The sequence below is a fragment of the Rutidosis leptorrhynchoides genome, chromosome 5, assembly GCF_046630445.1.
Source record: "Rutidosis leptorrhynchoides isolate AG116_Rl617_1_P2 chromosome 5, CSIRO_AGI_Rlap_v1, whole genome shotgun sequence".
Taxonomy (NCBI): Eukaryota; Viridiplantae; Streptophyta; class Magnoliopsida; order Asterales; family Asteraceae; genus Rutidosis; species Rutidosis leptorrhynchoides.
The window spans coordinates 374,838,565-374,848,740 of record NC_092337.1 but is presented as its reverse complement, the minus strand read 5'-3'; the positions used below and the strand labels follow the sequence as shown (position 1 = coordinate 374,848,740).

The 10,176-nt window shown below is 34.6% G+C and overlaps 1 long non-coding RNA gene across 3 annotated transcripts; it reads left to right on the top strand.

Moving 5' to 3' along the window:
* Positions 1-7,460: 7,460 nt before the first annotated feature.
* Positions 7,461-9,965, top strand: LOC139847972 (uncharacterized). Of its 3 annotated transcripts, none has more exons than XR_011759769.1 (6): positions 7,461-7,576; positions 7,840-8,063; positions 8,219-8,644; positions 8,941-9,113; positions 9,275-9,343; positions 9,625-9,965. It is a non-coding gene; the product is annotated as an uncharacterized lncRNA (long non-coding RNA). The 3 variants fall into 3 exon arrangements; XR_011759770.1 differs by having other exon boundaries at positions 7,840-8,318; positions 8,618-8,644; XR_011759768.1 differs by having other exon boundaries at positions 7,840-8,644.
* The last annotated feature ends 211 nt before the right edge of the window (positions 9,966-10,176 follow it).

Below are 10,176 nucleotides of genomic sequence, written 5' to 3'. Positions count from 1 at the left end.
AAACCAAATCATAAGTCATTGTGCACACATAAATACAAAATACATTCCTACTCCAATGCCCGTATTTCCTCCCTGGACTATACAGACCCGACCACCGTACCCTACATATGACCCAGCTCAAGCATTCTACAGCACATACGGCTATGAATGGGATCCCTACTGGCACCATCCTCATCAACCCTAATTTTCTTTTATGCATATTTTTATTTATTTGGTAACTTGTAATTTTATACTTTTAATATTTCTTTTGATACTATAATAGTTTTTATAAATTTCTAACTTTTATTATTAGATTTTTAATAATTTTTTAATGTGGGGTGATATACCCAACTTCAAAAATATGTATATATATGTTTGTGGTTTATCTCATATACAAAACAGGGTAAAACAGCGCATTTTCAAAGACTGGCATTAAGTTCAACAAAAGCAACTAATTTTAACGACAAGATGCAAAATATATGTGAAATAACAACTGCAGGAATGAACAAATGATGTGCACCATTTATCATTCAACATAAACAACAATATGTTTGGAAACTTTGGTAAAATTTAATCATTTTTCTACGCTAATCACCCTCAATAATTTAAACTGTTACTGATTTTTTGCAAATGAGGGCATTGCAAGATCTTAAGTGTGGGAAGGGGTTAAATTCTTTCGGATTTTTAAAATTTTAAATTTATACACTTGGTTACCATTAAAAATACTAGTAATGCAGTAGTTGTATTAGAATCTAGTGCTCTCTGATAATAAAGAACAGCTCTAGTCTTATATACCGACTACCCAATTCTAGTAAAAATTTTCAAAATTTTCAACTAAATGAACTCAAAATCATGTTTATACATATTTATGAACGATAAAACTAGATGTTAACACCGAAATTATTATTACCTTGGAAAGGACATAAATAGAGAAACAACCTAAAATATTAGAATTAATTTAAAATGGAATAGAGGAAAATAAAAAGGCAAAGAAAGGAAAATAAAAGCCAAGTGTGGAAAAAATTTACCAAGTTATTTAAAACATATATCACATATTTTTGTACAAATAATTAAAGATACTTTTGTTTTAGACGAAATTAATCAGTTTTACCCAGTTTATTGCAATATAAATAGAATTTATAAGGAAGTAAAGTCTTCCGAGAGAAAAAGAAACGCGCTTCTTGATTTAGGTCAGAAAGTTGTCGTCCAGACCAGTTGTAGAGTCTACAAAAAACCTTGAAAAGTTTTCTCGAAAATCAGCTGGAAATCCACGGACCTCAGCATCAAACAGGGTCGCCAAGTGATCAGACTTATCCTAACTATGAGAGGATCTGTCTCGTACAATTGGGGGGGGCACCGTGCAAATTAGCTTATAAGACTAATGAATCAGATCCCCAGAAAGGATAATCTCCTTAAAGATCAAAAATCAGCTTTTAAGACTGATATTACTCAATCCTTGAGATTGACCTTAAAGATTGAGAATTACAAACTCATGGAATTCAATGATATCTAAACTCGAGCTTGAACGAGAAAATATTTTGATCAAATTACAAACCGATTTGTTTTCTGAAAACCCTATTTTCATACCATTGAACGTAAAATCCTAGGAATTCACCTGGAATTCATTAGGTCACCTGAACCAAATCGGGTGTCAACCGTAAGAACGGTGGTTGCATAGCATGGTCGAAGACAGGACCTTGTGCCAGACCGAAAAAAAAACTATAGGATGATCTTTACTATTGCTCCTACAAAGGACAGTAATTGCATCCGACACGATATAGACCATAATCAAAAGCATGTCACGGGACATTACCTTAACAGTTGCTTGTTCAATGCTTTCCTTTACAACCGGACGGTAGTTTACCGAAAGGTAATATACGGAGTAAGTAAACTGGACGTGTTGCTTTCCCAATACAAGGTTAGGAAGTGGGTGACACAAAACCGCAAATTTTGAGCTAAAATTTTCAAATCTGAAACCCACCAAACCCACAAAAACAATTTGCAAACACCGGTGAAGGGTTATTCCGGAAAACTTATCTAGGGTAAAAGCTATATTAAATTTTCAAAAGATCAAATGTTTTTATAAAGATCCAATTTCCTAAAGGATCTAAATTTTTATAGTCATGTGGGACTGTAAACCACAACGTTACTATCATTGTTCATACCGCCGTATAGAAATCACTGATGTACAAAGTGTGAAGAATAAAGAAGTGATTCTAGTATTTTTATTTCAAGACTATATTGCTTGAGGACAAGCAACGCTCAAGTGTGGGAATATTTGATAATGCTAAAAATGAACATATATTTCACAACATTATCCCTCAAGAAAGACAAGCTTTTAATTGCAATTGTTCTATTTACAAGTGATATTCGTTTAAATAATAAAAGGTGAAGACAAAAGACAGATTCGACGAATTGAAGACGCAAACGACCAAAAAGCTAAAAAGAACAAAGTACAATCAAAGTGGTTCAAATTATTGATGAGAAACGTCTAAAAATTACAAGAGTACAAGCCGTGAAACACAAAATACAAGATATTAAATTGTACGAAAAAGCGTTCGAAAATCCGGAGCCGAGACATGAACCAACTTTCAGCGCGCGATGCAACGGACCAAAAATTACAAGTCAACTATGCACAAGAATATAATATTATATATAATTAATTATATATATATTATATATTATTTTAATCAAAGCAGCCCACGTTAAATTCATTTGGTGAGCTGGATTCCAGACCTCCGCACTCGCGGAGGTGTAAAGCATAAAAGCTCAGCACTCGCGGAGCTCTACAGTGAAACGTGGGCCTATAAAAGGCCGCGCATTCTGATCAGTTTATTCACACCTTTTTCTAATCTATCTCTCACTCACTATATATATATATATATATATATATATATATATATACATATATATATATATATATATATATATATAATTTATAATTTTAATTTTAATTTTAATTTAATAATAATAAGGGTATGTTAGTGAATGTTGTAAATGTGTAAGTCGAAATTCTGTCCATGTAACACTACGCTATTATTAATCATTGTAAGTTATGTTCAACCTTTTTAAATTAATGTCTCGTAGCTAAGTTATTATTATGCTTATTTAAATTGAAGTAATCGTGATGTTGGGCTAAAATATTAAAGACGGGGTTATTGGGCTTTGTACCATAATTGGGGTTTGGACAAAAGATCGACACTTGTAGAAATTGGACCATGGACTATTAATGGGCTTTATATTTGTTTAACTGAATGATAGTTCGTTAATTTAATATAAAGATTTACAATTGGACGTAATTATAAATAACCACATACACTCGATCGGACACGATGGGCGAGATATTTATAAGTACTAATAATCGTTCATTTGACGGAACACGGGAATGGATTAATAGTTAATGGACTCATTAAAACAGGGGTGGATTACATGCAAGGACACTTGGTGTAATTGATAATAAAGTATTAAAACCTTATTACAGTTTAAGTCCCCAATTAGTTGGAATATTTGACTTCGGGTATAAGGATAATTTGACGAGGACACTCACACTTTATATTTATGACTGATGGACTGTTATGGACAAAAACAAGATGGACATATTGAATAATCCAGGACAAAGGACAATTAACCCATGGTAATAAACTAAAATCAACACGCCAAACATCATGATTACGAAAGTTTAAATAAGCATAATTCCTTTATTTCATATTTCATCGCACTTTTATTTACTGTCATTCTATTTAATTGCACTTTTAATTATCGTAATTTTTAATTATTCCAATTTTATTTGCCGTCATTTAATTTATCGCACTTTAATTTATCGCACTTTAATTATCATTATTTACTTTACGCTTTAAATTAAGTTATTTTTATTTTTAATATTTTACATTAGGTTTTAATTGCTACTAAAGTTTTAAAATCGACAAGCCGGTCATTAAACGGTAAAAATCCCCTTTTATAATAATAATATTACTTATATATATATATATATATATTATTACTTATATATATATATATATATATATATATATTTATACAAATATAGTTTTAAAAATATAGCGTTAAACTTGGCTAGTTCCCTGTGGACGAACTGGACTTACTAAAAACTACACTACTGTACGATTAGGTACACTGCCTATAAGTGTTGTAGCAAGGTTTAGGTATATCCACTCTATAAATAAATAAATAACTTGTGTAAAATTGTATCATATTTAATAGTATTTCGTAATAAAAATATAACTATTTCGTATACACCTCTACGCACATCAGTATATTTCATTAGTACCCTTATAGGTGCGGGGTTAGTAATTTCGATGACGGTGCACTAGGATAGCGCTTGAGTCGTTGACTCGTGAGAGTTGCCCTGGGTCGAATGCATTGTGTAAATACGTAGTATATTTATGGGTAGCATTCCTAAGGGAATTACCCCACATTGACGATTGGATGGAGCGTAAGACTTAATCCTTCTAAGCATTCCTTGGCATTGAGTAAAGGGTTGGTTTTACCAACTTATATAAATGGGCTTTAGTGTTTGGTTGATAACGAGTGCTCGTTGTGGTGTCAGAAGTTGAAGAACCGTAAGGTTCACAGATTGGTTATGATTGAAGTCATTTAGTCGTGAGACTGGTAGCATCGGACGAATGGAATGGTGTGATGTGACGTACGAATCGTGAGATACTAGACTGGTAAATTTCATCACCCTAACGAGATGGATGTGCAAGATTGTTGGGGATGCGGACACGGATTGACGGTTGAACAAGTCAAGGACGGTGTTTGATGGCGAAGATGTGAGTAAAGCAATTGTTATAATAACATTGCTCGCTCTTTTTCTAGAAGATAAGCATAGGTGTATTGTCGGTCGGACAATTTCGGGCGCAACGGGTCGAATGAACCTACTGGTTGGAAAAGTCTACCCTGCGGGTAGCGGCGTTCTTGATATACGAGGTACGAGTTATGTTGACGTTAGGTCGTTACTTCATTGATGCCAACGGAGGAAAGTGAGCGCCGGTTTTATGGTGAAACGAATTCGCGAGGGTTTATGGGCTATGATTGATGAGGAGATTGGTCGTATAGGTCGGTGTGTTATGCCTTGACTCTATTGTTTGAGTCTGTTGTTGTCTAGACTTTTTGCGTTATGACTTTTGGGTCGTCAAAACTCGATCGAGTGAGACCCGTAGGAATTTTCGATTATGTTGTGAATGGTTGCGCATGTATGAGTTTAACAACTAAACGTATGGTGATGAAACCAATTAGGGTGTAGCCATAATGCAAATGTATGTTGGATGATATTTACATGTTAATTTGGTGATTTGGTAAGTAAAGTGTCGGGTTGCATCCCGACGTAAGGATTCGGATTTCGAAGGCTACGTGATATAATGTGGTGATTGATTCCGTAAGAATCTCACTCTTTGTTAACCACGATTGCATTTCAGTACGGTGTGTGTGGCGAGTGTTCATAGACTTGATGTGAGAAGATGACCGTGTTAATGGTTATGACAAAGTTGGAAGAGTATAAGCCTCGGTGTACCAAGCATCTCCTTAGGGATGAGTTAGAAGGTTAATAGGCTAGTTGTGTGACCTAGATGATTTGTGACTAGCGGGTGTTGCTAGAAAGTTGTGGGCATTGATCCGTAAGGTTCTTGGAAATTCCATGACTTCGAGTAGCCATAAGACACGGGACATCGAGAGTAGACCCCGTAAAGGTTGAGCTCTTGAGACTCGGTAGTAGTGAACGGAGTTGCATAACACTGCGTCAGGTGCCTTCTTATACCTGCTAGTGAAATGCTCCACTCCAATGGTGTGATTACTCTGTATTTTGGTACCGGTGAGAAACCCAAAGATACAACTGTGGTTTACTGCTGTATTTAGCGGGCGTTAGAGATTGATCGATTTGAAGGATCGAAGTTCGAATACCTTGTTATAGGTCTGTGAAGAATCGTTGTGTATGACCAGCGTCGAGACCAGTCATGTGGGTTGTGTAATGTCAAGATTCCACGAAATGTTATCACCTTGGTGGCAGGTGTACGAGATTAGAATCCTAAGTGGGGGACTAAGTACCGGAGATTTCGGATTAATCCCTATCTAGTAGACATGATGGGCGAACGGGTGTTGCTTATTTAGGAAAGGAAGACTTCGATGGTCTTCGGAGAAGTCCCAAGTTGGACTTTGGAATAAATTGTGAAGGTATGTTTGCAACATGAGTTGGAATGGCGAAGTTCCCGAATGGCGGATACGAGAGATTTTCGGAAAGCGTCAGGATGATTCCCGAATATTCCACGATTGAAAGGCGCGACGATGATGATTGTCGTGAATTGTTCTACTTTTAGGACGATTGTGAAGTGTATGGTACGAGTTTGGATACTCAGTGTAGGAGCAAACGGTTGCGATTGTTTTGTCTCGTAGGATGATTACCCTTTTTCGTTGTAATATGATGCGTTAGTGTATGAAGCGAGAACTCGGATGTGTGATTGCTACATGTGTAACTCCGCATTGGAGGCGGAAATGTTCGAAGGAGAAGTACTTAACTTCTAGTGTTGTCGCGGATCACGGGGACGTGATCGAGTTTAAGTGGGGGAGAGTTGTAACACCCTGTTTTTGTGTTACACGTTATCCTCGATGTTGTTTGAGTTACAAGGTGTGTAACGTAATTTATGTATGTGTGTTGCAGTGTAGTTGTTGTAACACCCTGTTTTTTATGATTGGTTAACCATGGTTGTGTGTTGCAGTGTAGCATATTATATTGTTCGTGTTATATGCTATTGTTATGCTAGCTTGTGTTGTCGGAGGTTAGTAGCGTTATTCTTTGAAATTGGTATGCTTTTTAGTTTGCTAGCGTGTATGAGGTATTTGTGTTGTGATTGCAAGTAAGTAGGTAATATATGTATGTGTATAACTATTGCACTCACTAAGCTTTGCTTACCCCTCTCGTTGTTTACTTTTTTAGGCTCCGGCGTGGATAAGGGCAAAGGTATCCGTTTGGATTAGTGGCTCTCGAGGGATTAGCTTTTGGAAGTTCGACCAAGATATGGGTAGTTTAAACCACAAACACCATGCTCTATGTGTCGTTTGGAAATTAAACTTTTTGTGGTCGAAACTTGTATTTTGTACGAAATTCGTAATTCGGGACGTTGTGGGCCAGGTGTTGTAAAACTCGTTTTTATTTTGAAAATCTCTTAGTTTCACTTATTGTAATGTGTTGTGAAAACCGTTTCGTCTAAAAGTTTCGGGAAGTGGGAGATCGTTTTGCCAAAACGGAGAAAGTGGACAGACCACTTTGGAGCGCCGCTCCACCCTGGGGCGCGCTGCGCCAAATGCTGAACTGGACTGTTTTGTTTTAAAAAAAAAAAATCGTGTTTCGGTTGAATAACGGATTGGGTCGTTACACGTGTTTTTCTCGAGAATTACTTTTATTATCTGAAATTTACATGATTTTTATGTGTGTTAGATTCTCTTGAATGGAGTTGCTTAGATTCTCAAATATATTAGAGACAGATACAAATGTTACTACCTACAAAATCAAAAGCGATTTGGTTTGATAAAAGTTGATTAATATTTCTGATGCTATTGCAAGGGGGAAGCGTTCATCTTAGAATTATTAGTAAGCTAAAAAACTGTTTTTTCAAGTCTTGTATAATGGTGACAATATGGGTGGGATGATTATCGAGTTTTGAATGGGTTTGTACCTTTAAAGTATTCTGAGAGGATAGAATTGGGTCTGATATAGTAGAGATGATTACAAATGTTACTATCAACGATGTGTCATTTAAGTTTATGATTTTTTGCTTATGTGATGTATACATGACCATTTAAGTTTATATTACTATGCTTGATGCAATTGTAATCATTGTTCTATTTTTGTAGATGTAGAGTCAATTCAAAAGATCAATTTTGATCCGATTTGTTATGGCTACGGGTGATTATGAACCTTACTCCTAAGGGGTCTAGGTTTAACTTCACAAATACAGCAGCAATCTTTCAATTTCAGGAGATGGAACGGGTGGCGATAACTTCAGAGATAGCTTTGAATCTTCAAAATTCAGGAAAGGCAGTGATAGGCGATAACTTCATAGACATCTACAACCATGGTATATAGGAGATGTGATATTTAATTTTCTGATTCAAAGCGTCATTTTTATATTCCGATTTATAATGAATTTCAAAATGATGATCTGGGTTTCAATAGAATCCTTGTTTAGTTTAATTGGGATTATTTATTAATTGATTTTATGTTTCAATAAAGTTGGATCCATGTCCCCATAGCGTTCAGTTACAGTTCAAAATCGACACATCAGTTTGTTCAATCCATACGGAGTAAGTCATCCATCAGATCTAGAATTCAGGTAACCTTTTCTTGCTCCCTTTCCAAAAAATACATCTTCAATTACTCACGAATTTGCTTTAAAAAGTCGCTTTCAATTTTGGTTTTTTAAACTAAACTCTTCCCGACTGAAATAATGTGCCTTTCATTGTATTTCCCAATTTTATTTCTCTTCACCATTGATGATGTGTTGTGGCTTCTTCGTTTTCAAATAGGTTGTTCGATCTTTTCTCGAGCCCATCGTTCATAGCTTTTATCAGTGATTGTATAAGTGATTTTTATGTATTTGTTCACCGATTTGTTTCCGTCGTCTTCTAACAGGTTTTTCGTACTAATCCATTGGTTAAGGTTAGTTTATCTATTTATTGTTGTAAGTTTGAATCAAGGGTTTCAGTTTACTGTAAATACCGCTTCACATATCTTTAGTTTTTTTGTTAATATCAAAATTAAGGTAAGTTCAATTTAGTGTGGGTTTCAAACAGACCTTCCTTTTTAGATCTTTTGAAATATATACTCCGTAATAATTTACTTGCAATCTCATTATTACATCTATATACTTGCATGCCAATACTTGTTTTGTTTTGGTTTAGTCAAAGATTTGATTTTTTTTTTTTTTTCCTGTCATTGTAATTGTTTCAATGAAGACACAAGCAGAGTTATAGGAGATTGCTCTTACTAAAGCAGGCGTTGCACGATTAAAGCAAAAAGTAGCAGTATTGCATCAACAACTATATCAACAGCATCAACATCACTATGGCTCCCTTTCTGATGCATCTTCTGACCATTTCCAACATGTTCATAACCATAATTCTCAACAGTGAGTTTTTCAATTACTTCACTATAAATGAAACTTCAATTTCCTGATGGAAATTAACTTTATTTAAGTTTGGCATAACATAAGTTTACATATACGTCGGAAACTGGATATTTGTAATAAATTCCTACACTTATTTTGGTTGGTTTATGTAATTTTGGCAGGAGATTATTTCAGCAAGATTTTGATATACTATTGCTTTTATTTACCATGAACGTAAACAAAGATCATCGGTAACTCTATTGTAAACTATCTTTTGAGTCGTTTCATTTTTGTAAAGTCAAATACATTTTGAAATTTGACTGAATATGATTATTATAAATAATCATGTTGGTTATCCATTTTTAGTGATGTGAATCAAGTATATATGGTTAGATAGGCAGGTTGGGTAATGGGTCAAAATGGGTATTCCTTGTATGAGTCGACTTAAAAGACTTCCTCATCAATCTTCATTTTTCTTCAAATTATATGTTTTTTATACACTTATCTTGGTTGGTATATGTTATCTTGGCAGGAGATTATTTCAACAACATTTTGATTCTACGATTGCTTTTATCTATTTTGGTGATTGGTGAAGCCGTTATCTATTTTGTATAAGTAATGTACGACATGGAAAGTCAATTTGGTGTTGGAAATGCAATTGTTATCATTGTTCAGTTGTGGTTTGCTGAAACCATTGTCATATGTCTGGATGATGAACTTCACCATAGTTGAGTGCAAATGACTATATTAGTCAAGAACATACACGTAGACAGTAGTATTCTTAGTCAATAATATACAAGTAGACAATAGAAGCTTTTTAATTATGTGGTGCGCAGGCTTAAACTTTCTTGTTAGTGTAAAGTTGAGATGTTATGTGGCAAATGTGATTTGAATGTATTTTTTTAGTATAATTAGTCATACTTGTTTGTTTTAATAATTAATCTAATCTAATCTAAATTAATATATTCAGTCGCGCGAAATCTTGGGTTATTATTATTAGATTATATATATTTCAGTCCTGCCGGTTATTTAAACGTAGATCTTAAATGTACAATATTTACATCATTAAAATTTTAATCAAAAA